The following is a 15,653-nucleotide window of genomic DNA, read 5'->3' as shown; positions in this document are numbered from 1 at the left end:
CGATGGGGTCCTGTCCCTTGTCGTTGACGCTGGATCAGGCAGAAGATCTGGCACGGTACGACATCCTTGCGCCGCCAGCCTGCCGTCGGGCTGGCATCAATGTCGGCGGCTACACGGTCGAGGGCACCACCATCCCCCGCGACGAGCAGCGGTAGCGTCACGACGACCAGTGCAACGCGTATGGCCGACGTGAATTTTGGGTGGGGAAGAACTTCGACGAGGTCATCGTGGAGGCTCATCGGCGGAAACTTGCACGCTGTCGGGCTGGCGTGGCGCGACATGTCCATCCTCCTCCGCCCTGCCTCATGTTGCTCCTGCGGTGGTCGCTCCAGCCTCCGGCTACGCCTGCGGTTGTCGCAAACCTGCGCCGGAGATCCCACCCAAGCTAGCGGCGCTCAAAGAGGCCAGCGACCCCGATGACATGTCCGACCTCTTCTAGGCCATCCGCAAGTCTGCGGCAGCTTAGGGGTGGGTTTCGCCTCGCGTGCCTGACGATCCAAATGACATGCCGGGGTGGAACAAGGCCCTCCAGCTATCCATGAAGGCGATGTCAGCGACGAGGAAGACAACAACCTCGATTTCCTCGGCGCGGGCGGCAGCAACGACGACGAAGGTGTCCCGGGCGACGACGATGGCTGCGAGCTCGACTTCGTCATGCTGGACGACGCAAGGGACGGTGAGTAGATTAGTTGTTTAAAAAAGTTTTAGTTCAAATTTCGTTCCAATCTTGTAAAAGATCCTAAAATATGAATTATGTCCAAATTTGTTCGTCTGAATTTTTTTGGATCTCTTAGAAAATGGCGCGTTTGAAATCTATATATGAAACTCTTTTAAATAAAAATGCCCGCCAAGCCGGACGAAGGTTATAATTTGTGTAAAAAAAGCCTGCTCGAGCTGCGGGGCCTAAACCTACTAAGGAGACCTCCTATACAGCGCTGCAGGCGCCGGTTGCTGCAACTGGCGCTCACAGCTATCCATGAAGGCGATGTCAGTGACGAGGAAGACAACAACCTCGATTTCCTCGGCGCGGGCGGCAGCAACGACGACGAAGGTGTCCCGGGCGACGACGATGGCTGCGAGCTCGACTTCGTCATGCTGGACGACGCAAGGGACGGTGAGTAGATTAGTTGTTTAAAAAAGTTTTAGTTCAAATTTCGTTCCAATCTTTGTAAAAGATCCTAAAAATATGAATTATGTCCAAATTTGTTCGTTTTAATTTTTTTGGATCTCTTAGAAAATGGCGCGTTTGAAATCTATATATGAAATTCTTTTAAATAAAAATGCCCGCCAAGCCGGACGAAGGTTATAATTTATGTAAAAAAAGCCCGCTCGAGCTGCGGGGCCTAAACCTACTAAGGAGACCTCCTATACAGCGCTGCAGGCGCTGGTTGCTGCAACTGGCGCTCACAGCAGCGTCTCGGTGGGCCGGCTCACGAGCGCGCAGCGCCAAAACAAAACCCGCAAAAAATGCCTACGGGCTAGGATTCGAACTCGTTCCATCGCCCCTTTGGTACAGTGAGCTAACCAATCGGCAAACTGAACTGCAAGTGGATATTTACAGTGCGAAACCTTAAAGAACACAAAGGTAGACACATTATTTATTGCGTGGTACACTGTAAAATTAAATTTTCCAATTATTTGAAAACACGTTCACAAATTTCAAATGATGTTCACGAACATGCAAAAAAAGTTCACGTATTGAAAAAAGGTTCACCAAAAATAAAAAATGTTCATGTAATCAAAAAAAGTTCATGAATTCAAAAGAAGTCCATTACTTAAAAAAGTTCAATATATTTTTTAAAAAATTGCAAACTCGAAACGAGTTTATGAATTTGAAAAGAGTACAACATAGAAAAAAGGTTGTGAGTTTGAAACAAAGTTCATCAACTTTGAAAAAAAGTTCATCGAATATGAAAAAAGTTCATCGAATTGGAAACAAGTTCATGAAATTTGAAAACAGTTCATCGAATTGGAAACAAGTTCATCGATTTAAAAAAAGTTCATCGAATTTGGAAAAAGCTCATCCAAATTGAAAACAAAATCATCAAGTTTTAAAAAAAGTTCATCGAATTAGAAAAACAGTTCACGATTTTCAAAACCAGTTCATTGAAAATGAAAATAGTTCATCAATCTGAAGAAAAACGTTCACAATTTGGAAAAAAAAGTTAATAGAAATTGAAAAAAAAAGTTCATTCATTTTGAAAAAAAATCATCTAGTTTGAAAAAGTTCATCAAATTAAAAAAATCATCTATTTGAAGAAAATGTTCACGTATTTGCAAATAATTCATCTACCCGGAAGAAAAAAGAAAAAGGAAAAAAGAAAATGAAAAGGGAAAACAAAAAAGGAAAATCGAAAAGAATGAATGAAAAAAGGAAAAACTTAATTTTACCACATCCCGCGTGATGGTCGCTGGTTACACCATCGGTACTGTGTGTGGGAGGACCCAGGTCCGAATCATGGGTTAGTTAGTTAACACGCACATTTGTTTGCTGATTTTAACACAGAGAAAGAAACCGTAGATGGGCCGGCCTAGTGCGGGGGCGCTGCAGGCGCCGGTTTGCAGAAACACTAGTAACCGGTGCCTGCAGCGCCAAATAGGGTTTGCCCCTACTAAGCCCGTCCTGAATCAAGCCTAAACGGGCGACAAGGGACGACCTTTCTGACTGGGTAACGACGGAGCCAGGCCCGCAATGGGCGTCGGCAGGACATCATGTTTTTTAGAGGAGCTCGGTGTTCAGGGCTCGCCGGCTATTTAAGCCGGTCGACGGATCCCTCGTGCAGCGAGGTGGTACTAAAGTACCAGGCTTTTGCGCGGGGTTGGGGATGGGAGACGTGGACGATGTATGCTCAGCGCGCTAGGCCGTCCCATTAAGCGCGTCAGGCGCTGGCTTTGGGCCGTCACACTGTCTTAATTGAGCTGGTCAAAGCGAGCCATAGACACTGCATCAGCATCAGTGCGGGTTTGGAACCCCGCAGACACAAGCGAGGACGCGCACCCAATTTTTTGCTTAACTAGTGGGCCCTGTTAGGAATAGAATTAGAGCACTTTTTAATTTACTAATTATCATGTGCTAATTAAGGAACCGACTTAGAAACCGACTACGTACTCTCTAACGGCTAGAAGCAGTTGTACTTTCTCTCTCATGTTAGCAACTGCTCAGTGCAGTTACTTTTATGTCTCACGTATTAGCAACCGCTGCTTGCGGTTAGAAATACTCTCACAGAATTGTAACCGCTCCATGTATATATAGTGCGCAATCAATGAGAATCATTCACTTCTGGCAAATCACTTTTTCACTTCACACGTTATCAGTACTTGCTCTGCCGAGAGCGACAGAGAGCCATCACGGGAAAGATTTTACGGGAAGATAATCCAATGGAAGAAGAACTATGTTTGGTGGACAGTTGTACCACTAACACAATATTAAGGGAAATACAATATTTCCAAACTCTAACTAAGAGATAAGGGAATATTATGACCATTGCCGGTCGCGGTGTGTCAATTATTGGTTCAGGACGAGCCACACTCTTCCTGCCTATGGGTACTATCATTGTAATTGAGGTTGCACTCTTGTATCCCGAATCTACACGCACCCTTCTAAGTTTCAAAGACATTCGATCAAATAATTTCCATGTGCAAACTATCTCTGAAAATAATACTGAATATTTGCTTTTAACAAAGAGCAATTGGTCTGAGAAACAAATTCTTGAGAAATTCCCCTCACTCTCATCTGGATTATATTACAGTTATATAAAACCCGTACCACATGTTGCGTATTAAAATAATTTTTCAAGACCTTGATAAATGCAAGACTTGGCATGATCGCCTTGGTCATCCTGGCATAGGGATGATGGGAAAAATTATTAACAATTCTATTGGTCACAGCCTCCCAACTAAAAGATTCCTCAAATCATCAGATTTTGTGTGCACCGCATGTGCAACTGAGAAATTAATTCTAAAACCATCTTATCTTAAATTAAAAAATGAGTCATTAAATTTCCTTAAACGCATTCAAGGAGATATATGTGGTCCAATTCAACCACTATCAAGACCCTTTAGGTATTTCATGGTACTCATAGATGCATCTACTAGATGGTCACACGTGTGTCTATTATCCACACATAATCATGCATTTGCCAAGTTAATTGCTCAGATTATCAAATTAAGAGCAAACCATCCCGAAAATAAGATAAAAATAATTCGAATGGATAATGCTGCTGAATTTTCTTCACGCGCATTTAGTGACTATTGCATGGCTATGGGCATTAATTTAGAACATTATGTGCCTTATGTTCATACTCAAAATGGATTGGTTGAATCTCTCATCAAAAGAGTAAAATTAATTCCTCGACCATTATTAAAAGAATTGTAATTTTCCAACATCTTGTTGGGCACATGCGGTATTACACGCCGCAGATCTGATACAAATCAGACCAACCACATATCACACAACCTCCCCACTGCAACTAGTTTGTGGCACTCAGCCAAGTATATCCCATCTGCGAAAATTCAGTTGCGCAGTATACGTACCGATATCACCACCCCAGTGTACAACCATGGGCCCCACAGAAAGCTTGGGATCTATGTGGGTTATAATTCTCCGTCAATTATAAATTATCTTGAACCTCTTACAGGGGACCTGTTTACTGCTCGATACGATGATTCTATTTTTGATGAGGACCATTTCCCGGCATTAGGGGAAGAATCAAACCACAAAGAATGCCAGGAAATAGATTGGAATGTAGCAGGCATCCAGTCCTTAGATCCACGTACTAAAGAATCTGAAACTGAAGTTCAGAGGATTATAGATTTGCAACACATTGCAAATAATCTGCTAAATGCATTTACTGACCATAAAGGTGTCACTAAATCACATATTCCCGTTGTTAATGCACCAGAACGAGTGGAGCTACCAATTAAAACCACTCAAACCCCAAATGAGAGTAAGAGGGGAGAAGTCTGGTTAGCCGGAATATAGCTTCTCAAAAGCCTCCGCGGAAACAGAGGAAATCAAATCCTCTACGAGTAAATACAATTCAACCTCAAGTTGAAGGACACCAACCAGATGCTCAACGTCTAGAACCCAACATAAATGCGCATACAAACATAATAGATGGGACATCGGAACACCATGACTCTATTGTTGTGGGAAATAACATAGAGTGTGAAGGTATAAAAGAAATTTCCATAAACTATATAGAATCAGGAGAATCATACAACAGAGAGGCTACAATTGTCGACATATATTTTGCCTCTGAAATTGCTGAAACCCTTCAACTGGATCCAGAACCAAAGACCGTCAGGGAGTGCCTCAAGCGGCCCTGATTGGCTTAAATGGAAGGAAGCAATTGAGGCAGAACTGCGCTCGCTCAACAAAAGAGAGGTATTTTCCTCAGTAATACCTACTCCTCGGAATGTCTTCCCTGTGGGAGCAAAATGAGTTTTGTTTGAAAAAGGAATGAAAACAATGAGGTGGTGAGATACAAAGTGAGGCTTGTAGCACAAGGGTTCACGCAGAGACCTGGCATCGATTACGATGACACATACTCTCCTGTAATGAGTGGAATAACGTTTCGATACTTAATATCTTTGGCAGTACAAATGAATTTATCTATGCAGTTAATGGACGTAGTGACAGCATACTTGTATGGGTCACTCAAATCGGACATATATATGAAAGTTCCTGAAGGACTTAAAATGCTGAATCCAAAAGCAAATCGCAACGCATATTGTGTAAAATTACGAAAGTCACTCTATGGCTTAAAACAGTCAGGTAGAATGTGGTATAACCGACTGAGGGAGTTCCTTATTCAGAAAGGATACTCAAATAATGATGATTGCCCTTGTGTATTTATAAAGAAGTCCTTAAATGGATTTTGCATCATCTCAGTGTACGTTGATGACCTCAATATCATTGGGAATACACGTGATATAGAAGAAGCACGCAACCATTTAATGATGGAATTTGAGATGAAAGATTTGGGCATACAGCTTGAGCATCTTCCCTCGGGAATTTTAGTATACCAACCTGCTTATATTCAAAAGGTTTTGGAAAAATTCAATATGGATAAATCATATCCAACCAAAACACCCATGGTTGTCAGATCCCTTGATATGAATAAAGATCCTTTTAGACCTCGGGATGATGACGAAGAGATATTAGGACCTGAGTTCCCGTATCTCAGTGCCATTGGTGCGCTAATGTACCTTGCAAATTGCACGAGGCCTGATATTACATTTGCGGTAAATTTACTAGCTAGACATAGCGCAGCTCCAACAAAACGTCATTGGACAGGAGTAAAGAATATCTTTAGATATTTACATGGCACAAAATATCTTGGATTATTCTATCAGAAAAACCAAGATATGACTATGGTAGGATATACTGACGCTGACTATCTATCTGATCGTCACAATGCTAGGTCACAGACAGGTTTCGTATTCTTATATGGTGGAACTGATTTTTCATGGAAGTCACAAAAACAGACTCTCGTAGCAACTTCCACTAATCATTCTGAAATAATTGCATTATTTGAAGCTTCAAAGGAATGTGTATGGCTTCGCAGGATGATTAACCACATTCAAACTTCGTGTGGTGTTGGTTCATTAGGATCACCAACTATTATCTATGAAGATAATGCAGCTTGCATTGCTCAAATGCAAATGGGTTATATAAAAAGTAATATCACAAAACACATTTCTCCTAAGTTGTTCTTTCCTCATTCATTACAGAAAGATGGAGAGATTGATATTTTGCAAACCAAATCATGTGACAATCTAGCAGATTTGTTCATAAAGTCTTTACCAAATTCAACATTCCAGAACTTTATTCACAGGATTGGTATGAGACGTTTTCGAGATTTGCAAATTTCAGGGGGAGAAAACTCCTAGAATTATAACCCTTTAGTTATCATCAGATAATAATTATTGTACTCTTTTCCTTTATGAGTTTTTGCATCAGTTTTCTCATAAAAGGTTTTTAATGAGGCAATATAAATTATACCATATCGTTTTCTCTTATATTTTTCCCACAGGGTTTTAAAACGAGTTTTCAATGGTGTATCTATCACTCTTCATATTTTTCCCACGGGGTTTTTGGGGGAGGTTCTTAAATTGCAGAAATGATTCTCAAGCAAGATGACGATTATACAAGAAGCACTAGATGATGAAATATACAAGAAGCACTAGATGATGGATTCTTCTAGAAGATGCATGATCCAAGGGGGGGTTGTTAGGAATAGAATTAGAGCACTTGTTAATTTACTAATTATCATGTGCTAATTAAGGAACCGACTTAGGAATCGACTATGTACTCTCTAACTGCTAGAAGCAGTTGTATTTCCTCTCTCATGTTAGCAACTGCTCAGTGCAGTTACTGTTATGTCTCACGCATTAGCAACCGCTGCTTGCGGTTAGAAATACTCTCACAGAATTGTACACAATCAATGAGAATCATTCACTTCTACTCCCTCCTTTCCGGTTTATAGGGTTATCTCAAAATCTTAGTTTTTCCATTTCATGAGGCTCAGTTTGATTGTTCCTCTTCACAAGTTCAGATTGCAAGGTGCATTAAATAATTGCATGCAAATATTAAGAGAAAAAATGACCAATGCATGTATTTTATGCATGCATGCATTATAATTAATACATTGGTAAACATAATTTTTTTAGAAAAATAAGAGCAATGATTGGATGCTTTTGCAAATTACAAAAAGTATTTCATCACTCTCCATCTATCTTGATTGGTGAAATTTTTGAATTGAGCCTTACAAACCCGTTGCGCCAAACGAGAAAAGGTGCTCAGCCCCAACTCCCACAGAGCAGATCGAGGTCCACCTCAGTTCCCCATTCGGTCTCTGGATCAACCTACAAGTCAACAACCAAGTCTTCGGGTCAAGGTCCGGCTCCGGCAACACCGCAGACAGCAGAGCGCCGCTTCTGCTCGCCGCTCCGACCTGTGCATGGGCGCCGCGGCAGGGAAGGCCGTCGAAGACCTGGCATCTGCTGCTGATGGGACAACAACGCGAGCGGAGGACCGGCTCGCCGTCGCTGAGCGCGTCATCCTCGAGTTCGAGCGCCGCCGCCCATCCTGCGACGGCACCAACGTCGGTATATGGGACGCGCAGGCGACCTGCACCAACCAGGGCCTCCTCGCCGCGGTCGACGAGATAGTCTTCCTCAAGGAGATGCACGCGTTCCCCATGGCCTCCGTGCCGCCATGTCGTGCCTCATGGAGGAGTTCCTCAGCCTCAGGGTGTGGGACGGTTCCCAGCTCGAAGGCAGGAGCGGCCTCCGTTTCGCCGTCCACAAGCTCTCCGTTTCATTGGCAGCGGCCCGTGGCGCATCGTCGTCGTTCGCCTTCCTAACCGGCGGCAGCACGGCCAGCACGGTGAGAACCAGCACGGCCGAGTTGAGCTCCGGCACCGTCGATGAGCTGTACGCGTCTGGGAGCCAGCCGGCGGGGCCTGATGTCTTCTCGGACGGGGAGTTTCCGGATGAGCTCGCCCTGATCTGCCCGGCGAGCTTGTCTGTCCTCCATGAGATCTCACTGCGTGTCATCCGTGCCGGCTACACGAAGGAGCTTCTCCACACGTTCGCCGACGCTCCCTGCGAAGTTTTGGACAGGTGTGCTAGCTGGCTTCTTTGATTCTGCAAATGCTCTGTAATCCCCCATATTAGATCTGAATTTGGCATTTGGACTCCTTTCTCTCGGAGCTGATGAACTGGAATATTGTGACCATTGATTGGAGCAGGTTCTTGTGGATTCTCCAAATCCAAATGAGATGCTCTCGGGAGGCCGAGACTGACGAATCGATCAGTTACGAGAACGTCAAGTGGTGGACAGCGGAGGACATGATCCAGCGGTGGATCCTGGCGACCAAACTGGTGGGGAAGGCCCTCGTCGCTATGCAAACGCAGCTCCACGCGCAGAGCAACGGCGCCTTCGACAGGTTCAAGAATGACTACCTCATGGCCATGGCGAAGCGGAGATCTTATATCCTGCTCAGATTCGCAGACGGGTTCACCAGCACGTGCTCGCCGGAGAAGCTCATATACGTCCTGGAAATGTATGAGGTCCTTGACAGAGCTTCCCCTGGGCTCGTGCTCGTGCTCACCGGGCAGCAGAAGGAGCTCTTCTCCCGGCAGGTCGAGGTGGTTCTCGCCAAGCCGTGATCACCGCCTATGCCATGCACCCGATGGACGCACTCTCTTCGTGTCTTGTGGAAACAACCGTGACACACACCACCACACCTACTCCTTCGACACCAAGAACCATAAATGGAGGTCTCATGGCGACTGGGTGTTGCCTTTCCGAAATCAGGGCTACTTCGACGGCGAGCTGGACGCGTGGGTCGGCCTTCGCAAGGACGGCTACGTCTGCGCCTGCCGGGTGCCGTCCCGCAGCAGAACGCTCGCCGCGCAGCCGGACTGGAAGATGTCCAAGGACGAGCTCTTCCTTGAGCACCCGGGGAGCCTGGGTGCCACCCTCGCGTACATGGGGAACGCCAGGTTTTGCCTTGTGGAGACGGAAGAACTGGAGTTTGATGGCTTCATGCTCTATATCACCATTTTTGGTCTCAAGTACAGCCATGAGGGAGAGCTGCAACCCACCACCCGTCGCACCACCAAGTCATGTCGAGTGGCTAGGAATCTCCTGCAGTTTTCTCCCGTGGCGTTCTGGTTATAGCTATTTGCTGTTTGGCTTGGTTGCCATGCAATGCATATTTGTCATTCTCATGGATCTGAATTAGTACGATTTGTCGCAATGAAACTTGCTTCTTTTGGTAATTTTCGTGGAACCTGCTGAGCTATCCTTACTATTAGTAGCAAAAGAGTTTGTATGTTGCAATGGAAGCATACATATTATTCTATGGTTCAATACCAATCCTCAATAAAATTCATATGCATCAAGTGCCATTGTCATAGCTTGGAATTAGCTGTTTGGCTTGGTTGTATGTAATGCATCTATGTCCTTCTCATGGATGTAAATATTGATTTGTCGCAATAAAAAAAATTCTTCTCTTGCCCATTTTTGTGGAACCTACTAGGTTATTTTACTACTAACTAAATGCCCGTGTGCTGCCATAGAAAAATAAATATAACTTAAAATGGTATATATGAAAATAAGTTATGTATTACAACCCCACCCGTCGGTTTGTAATGACGGTTACCCTCAAGTGTTTGCTCGCTTCTTTCTTGTTCCCTCCCCATCCCGCCCCATGTCTCCATGGAAAACATGTGCTATTGAGCCTCTAGGCGAGGTCTCTCTAGCACTTTTTTTTCCCTTGTTGGACTGAGAACATCTCTAGCAGATCATGTAAAGGTCCATACCGCAAAAGAGGTTTCCGATATACCCTAAAACATCGGCGCGACTATGTCTCGGTGCAAGCGAGATAGAGCTCTCGCTGAAGGCAGTGGCTTAAATAGGCCGGCACAGCTCGCGCGAGGGCACTGCATGTTTTTTTTGTTTGTTACCTTTTGTTTTCTTTTTTATTTCTGTTTTTTACTTTTATTTACACTTCCAAAAATTGTAAACATATATATTACAAAATATATTTTTCGCAATGTTAAAATTGTTAAATGTGTATAGGGAAAAACCTTGTATACAAAAAATATACAATGAGTGTGAAAAAAATTGATCGTGTATTTAAAATATGTTACACAAGTATTTGAAAATGTTAATCAAGTGTTTGAAAAATGTTAAATGTGTATAGAAAAAATGTTGACCAGGTATTAAAAAATATAAAATCTTTTGATCATGTATATGAAAATAATAATCAAGCATTTCGAAAATTTTGAACAAGTATTTCAAAAATGTTATCAAGCATTTGAAAAATATTAAATGTGTAATATAAAAAATTTAGACCATGCATTAAAAATGTAATCTTGCATTTGAAAAATGTTGATAAAGCACTTAAAAATGTTAAATGTTCATACAAAAAAAGGTGACGATGTATTAGAAAAATGTCAATCTTGTGTTTGGAAAAAGTTTAAAGTGCGTATAGGAAAAATGTTGGCCATGTATACAAAAAATGTTCATATTGTATTTGAAAAATGTAATAAAGCATTTGAAAACTGTTTAAAATGTGTATAGAAAAATATTGATTATATATAAAAAACAGTTTGTATTTGGAAAAATTTAATGTGTATTAGAAAAATGTTGTTGACATATAAAAAGTATAGAGTGAAAACCAAAAGAAACTAGGAAAACCAAATAAATGAAACCCGAAAAGGAAACAAAATAAACTAAAATAAAAAATAAAATGAAAAATAAAATCAAAGAAACAAATCAATAATGAATAAAAACAAAAACATAGAAGAATACAAGAAGGAAAGTGAGAAAGAAAAGAAAAACGCTAAAACTGTGAAAAAAGATGAAGAGAAACCAAAAGAAAAAATGAAGTATAATGACGAAACAAACCGGAGAAGAAATAAGAAAACCGAACAAAGAACCAGAGAAACCAAAAAAGAAGAAAAAAAGAAGAGATAAAAAACTCCTGTCTTTTCCTCAAGTAATGTGCACCTCCTATGCAAACACGGAGTCAACAATGACGCAGTGACTTGCGGCTCCATGCACAATCTAAATGACCTGGGAGCGAATCCCCATGAGTCAATCTTTAATTGCGAAGTACTCCTTTCAAAGATCACTTTCACCTCCCCATGTTAATAAAATATTTAAATCCCGAACCATTTTCACCGTTGGATTTCTCGCGCCAAGATTTTCAAAACAAGATACCATGTCGATAGGTTTTGATGAACTTTTTTTCACAAAAAGAGGGACGAAAAAACCACACCAAGGAGCACTTTTTTTCCTCTCCGAAAGCTGTTTCCGAGAGGCACGGCCGTGCCTCTCGCGAAAGAAAATCCGTGCCTCTTGCGGAATCAAAACCATGCCTCTCGTGAAAGGAAAAAAAAGAGGCGACGAACGTGGGTGGGGAGCGAGAGAGAGGCGACAGCATGGGCGACGCGCCTGCTGCGGTGTGGCAGCCATCCGCGGAGGGGACGGCGGGCTGGTCTGTGGTCCGGCGCAGCGCGAGCGAACTACAGGTGAGCGGCGGGGAGGGCCGCGCCGGCTCACCTGCAGCGGGGGACGGCGGTCGCCACAACCGCTTCTGGGCGCTGGCGGCGGAGGACTCGGAGGAGGAGGACGGTGGCGGGGAGCTGGATCCGGAGCGGGGCCTGTGCGCGGTGCCTGCAGGGCCGTCGATTGGAGATTTCGTGGCCTTTGCGGCGAAGCAGAGCGGTGTGGCTTCGAGCTCGGGGCGTGGGAGACGCTTCGCGCCGGGCGGCCGTGGCTCCAGATCCATGGCCTCACGCATCTGGCTGTCGTCGCGGGCGTGCAGCTCGGGCTCGGGTGCTGGCGGTTCGTCGGGGGCGGCGACGTGTATTCGAGCCAAGGCGGCGGCGAGCCTGATGGTGGCGCAGACGGAGTTGTCCAGGGAGGACTGGCCGTGCCTGCCGGCGCCGGCGGCGGAGGCGGCGGGGGCGCCGTGCGGTCCGGAGACGATGCGCTCGGCACCAAGCCCTAGGGTTGGGCCGGATGGGCCGATGGTGGGGGCCTTCCCTGGGCTGACGTCGGGTGTGGGGCTGGCTGTGGGTTCTGGGCCTGGGCTGGGGGGACAGGCTGGGGCGTTTTCTGACCCTCCAGTGGGACTGGGCCTGGAGACGGCCTCGGACCCGCGGCCTCAAGTGCCCCAACGGCCCAACGCGTCTCGGCCCGGCACTGGCCCGACCACTGGCTATAAGTGGGTGAGGAGGGGTTGCCTGGATCCCTGTTTAGGGTTTCCAGCCACCACTCGCGAGGTGCGGCGCCTCGCTCACTCCGCCCGCACGATCCAGATCTACCCCCCTCCTCCCCCCTTCTCCAATCTTTCGCGGCGGTGGTGATGGGGGATAGGCGTGCGGACAAGCGGCCGATGGAGGTGTCAGATCCGGAGGCGGAACGGCATAGGGAGCGGGAACTGCGCGACAAGGCGAAGCGCGTGATGCGCGAGCGTTCGGGTGGCCGCGAGGCCAGAGAAGAACGTGGCGGATCTCGTGACCATGGCGGGCGTGAGGGGGATTGGGGTCCTCCTCCCCCGTGGTGGATCCAGCAGCAGGAGCGCAAGAAGAAAAAGAAGGTTCAGCAGCGGCGACGAGAGCTTGAGAGGAAGCATGAGGCGCATCCCAACTGTGGTGGGGGCCACGGGGACCCAATGGCCAAGAAGCCGCGTGCAGATCCACTGGCGGTGGCGCTGCCCTCTGCACCTAAGGGTACGGCGGAGGAACCCATCCCAGTGGAGGTGGCACCGGACGTGGAGTGCTTCAAGTGCGGGCGCCCCGGCCACTTCCAATCCCAGTGCAAGTTCTTGCCCCTTTGTGTGCTCTGCAAGGAAGAAGGGCACGCGTCCGCTCACTGTCCGACGAGGGGCCGGCAGCTTCACCTTCAAATCATGGGAAGTGCCATATCTGGGGAAGGATTTTTCTGCCTAGAGTTCGAGGACGCGGACGAGACCGAAGCCCCCATCGATGCTCGCATCAAGAACGCGGCCATCCTATCTGCGGAGCTGGGGAAGCTTAATCTTCGGATCCTCAAACAAGAACTGAAGCACATGGTGACAGGAGACTGGGATTGGCAGGTAACACAAGTGGGTGATGACGACTTCGTGGTGGTCTTTCCTTCTGCAGATCTGTTACACATGGCGAAGTCTAGTGGTAAGTTGTTTTTGTCCATCAATGACATCACTGCGCGTGTGCGCGACATGCTACACGAGGAGGTCCAGCCCATGGTGATGCCGGAGACTTGGGTGCGGCTCCATGGCATCCCAAAGAAGCATAGGCGTGAAGACCGCATCAGGGAGGGGTTCCGGATGCTGGGCCGGCCAATTGTGGTCGATGAACTATCTCTGATCAGGTTGGGGCCTGTTCGGATGAAGCTTGCTTGCAAAGCTCCGGAGAAGCTGAATGGTGTCGTCGAGGTGTGGTTCAACCACGAGGGATACCAAATCAAGGTGGAGCGCGAGACCCTGCCCAAAAGGGGTGGTGAGCGGGCCGTGCTGGGAGCCGGCCCTGCCAACCCTCCTGCCAAGGACGCGAATCCGGGCGCTCGGACGCTGGGCAATGAAAAACATGGCAGGGCTGAACCAGGCATGGAGCCGCAAGGGTGCGAGGGCGGCCCTCGTGGTGCGGAGAACCAGGATACCAAGATGCAAGACAGGGGAGAGGATCAAGACGACAGCATCCAGGACACATCCATCGACACGGAAACTTGGGACAAGCTGGGTGCGCTGTCGGCTGAGATTGGTGCCATGGGGGTGGCGACTCAGGACACCGCGGTGAGCGGGCCTCCGCTAGCCAGGTCGCTGGAGCTTTCCTTCAACGAGTACGGGACCAACCTTGCCCCGACCCAGGTGGCGGCGACTCTGACTGGCGCGGGCGGGGTCTCCTCTGCTGCCTCTCTTCCAGCCTCTTCCTCTCCAGTGGCCGTGGGGGCAGACTCTGGTTGCGTGGTGATCGAGGCTGCTGACCTTACGCCTGCTCCGCGTCGGGGTTCCAACAGCGGGGGCAGGCAACCTAAGAAAACGGCGGGGAGGAAACTGGCTAACAAGCAGGCGATGGTGGTGACGGAGGTGGAGAATTCTGACCTTGGTGGTGAGCTGGGGGCAGCGCTAGGGACGACGGGAACTAACAACAAGGCCAGGCGCACCAAGGCAATCCCGGTGGTGCAGCGCGCTCCTAGCGTTCGGGCCAAGGCCAAGCTCGGCGATCTCTCTTCCTTGGAGAGCGCCAAACTCCGCATCGCCGACAAGAACATGGACGCCGCAGGTAATCCCTTGCCATCTTTCCGCATTCTAAATGCCTTCTCGGATGAGCACCTGGTGAGCATTCTAGATGACTGCGGGGTGGAGACCCGAGGGTCTCAGTCCGAAATTATATCACTTGTGCATGCTAGGGAAGAGGCGCAGGCTGCGCTGGCGGCCGCCGCCGTGCGCTGCGCTAGCAACAACGAGTTAGCCATTGTGCCAGTAGAGGCTGGTGACGAGAGAGTGCCCGACGAGGTGACACTAGCTAGGGAAGCTGGTGTCCTTCCTTCCAATGGCCGAGCGACGGCTAGGAAGAGAGTGGCGAAGGCGGTGACCTCTCGGGGTGTGCGCCTACGTAACAGGGTGATTTAGATGAGGTACATGTTCTGGAATATCCGTGGTTGTGGCCACGGTGGTCGGCGCACGCAGCTTAGAGAATACATGGCCAAAGAACATATTGACGTGGTAGCGCTACAAGAGATGATTAAAACTGATTTTACCTTCAGATAATTGCTTGCTTATGACCCTCTACAACGTTTTGATTGGCATTGGGTTCCCTCTGTCGGTCACTCTGGTGGCATTCTGTTGGGTTGTAATAAGGATGTATGTGATGTTCTGCATTGGGATGTTGGTGTTTTCCTTTTATCTGCTACTATTAAACATCGTGTATCTGGTTTGTCGTGGGTGGTCGTTTGTGTCTATGGGCCTGCCGACCACTCCAGATCGCCAGCGTTCCTGCTAGAACTGATCAACCTGGTTGGGGCCAAAAGGGCAATCAACCTCCCTGTGGTGGTAGGGGGAGATTTTAACTTAATTCGCTCGGGGGCGGATAAGAATAATGCTAATATTGACTGGACGAGGGTGTCC

General features: G+C 47.2%; 1 pseudogene; it reads left to right on the top strand.

The window, feature by feature from the left end:
* Positions 1-7,916: 7,916 nt before the first annotated feature.
* Positions 7,917-9,272, top strand: LOC109746256 (uncharacterized; annotated as a pseudogene).
* The last annotated feature ends 6,381 nt before the right edge of the window (positions 9,273-15,653 follow it).

This window comes from Aegilops tauschii, chromosome 7 (assembly GCF_002575655.3).
Source record: "Aegilops tauschii subsp. strangulata cultivar AL8/78 chromosome 7, Aet v6.0, whole genome shotgun sequence".
Lineage (NCBI taxonomy): Eukaryota > Viridiplantae > Streptophyta > Magnoliopsida > Poales > Poaceae > Aegilops > Aegilops tauschii.
This window is presented reverse-complemented; position numbering and strand designations above follow the sequence as displayed.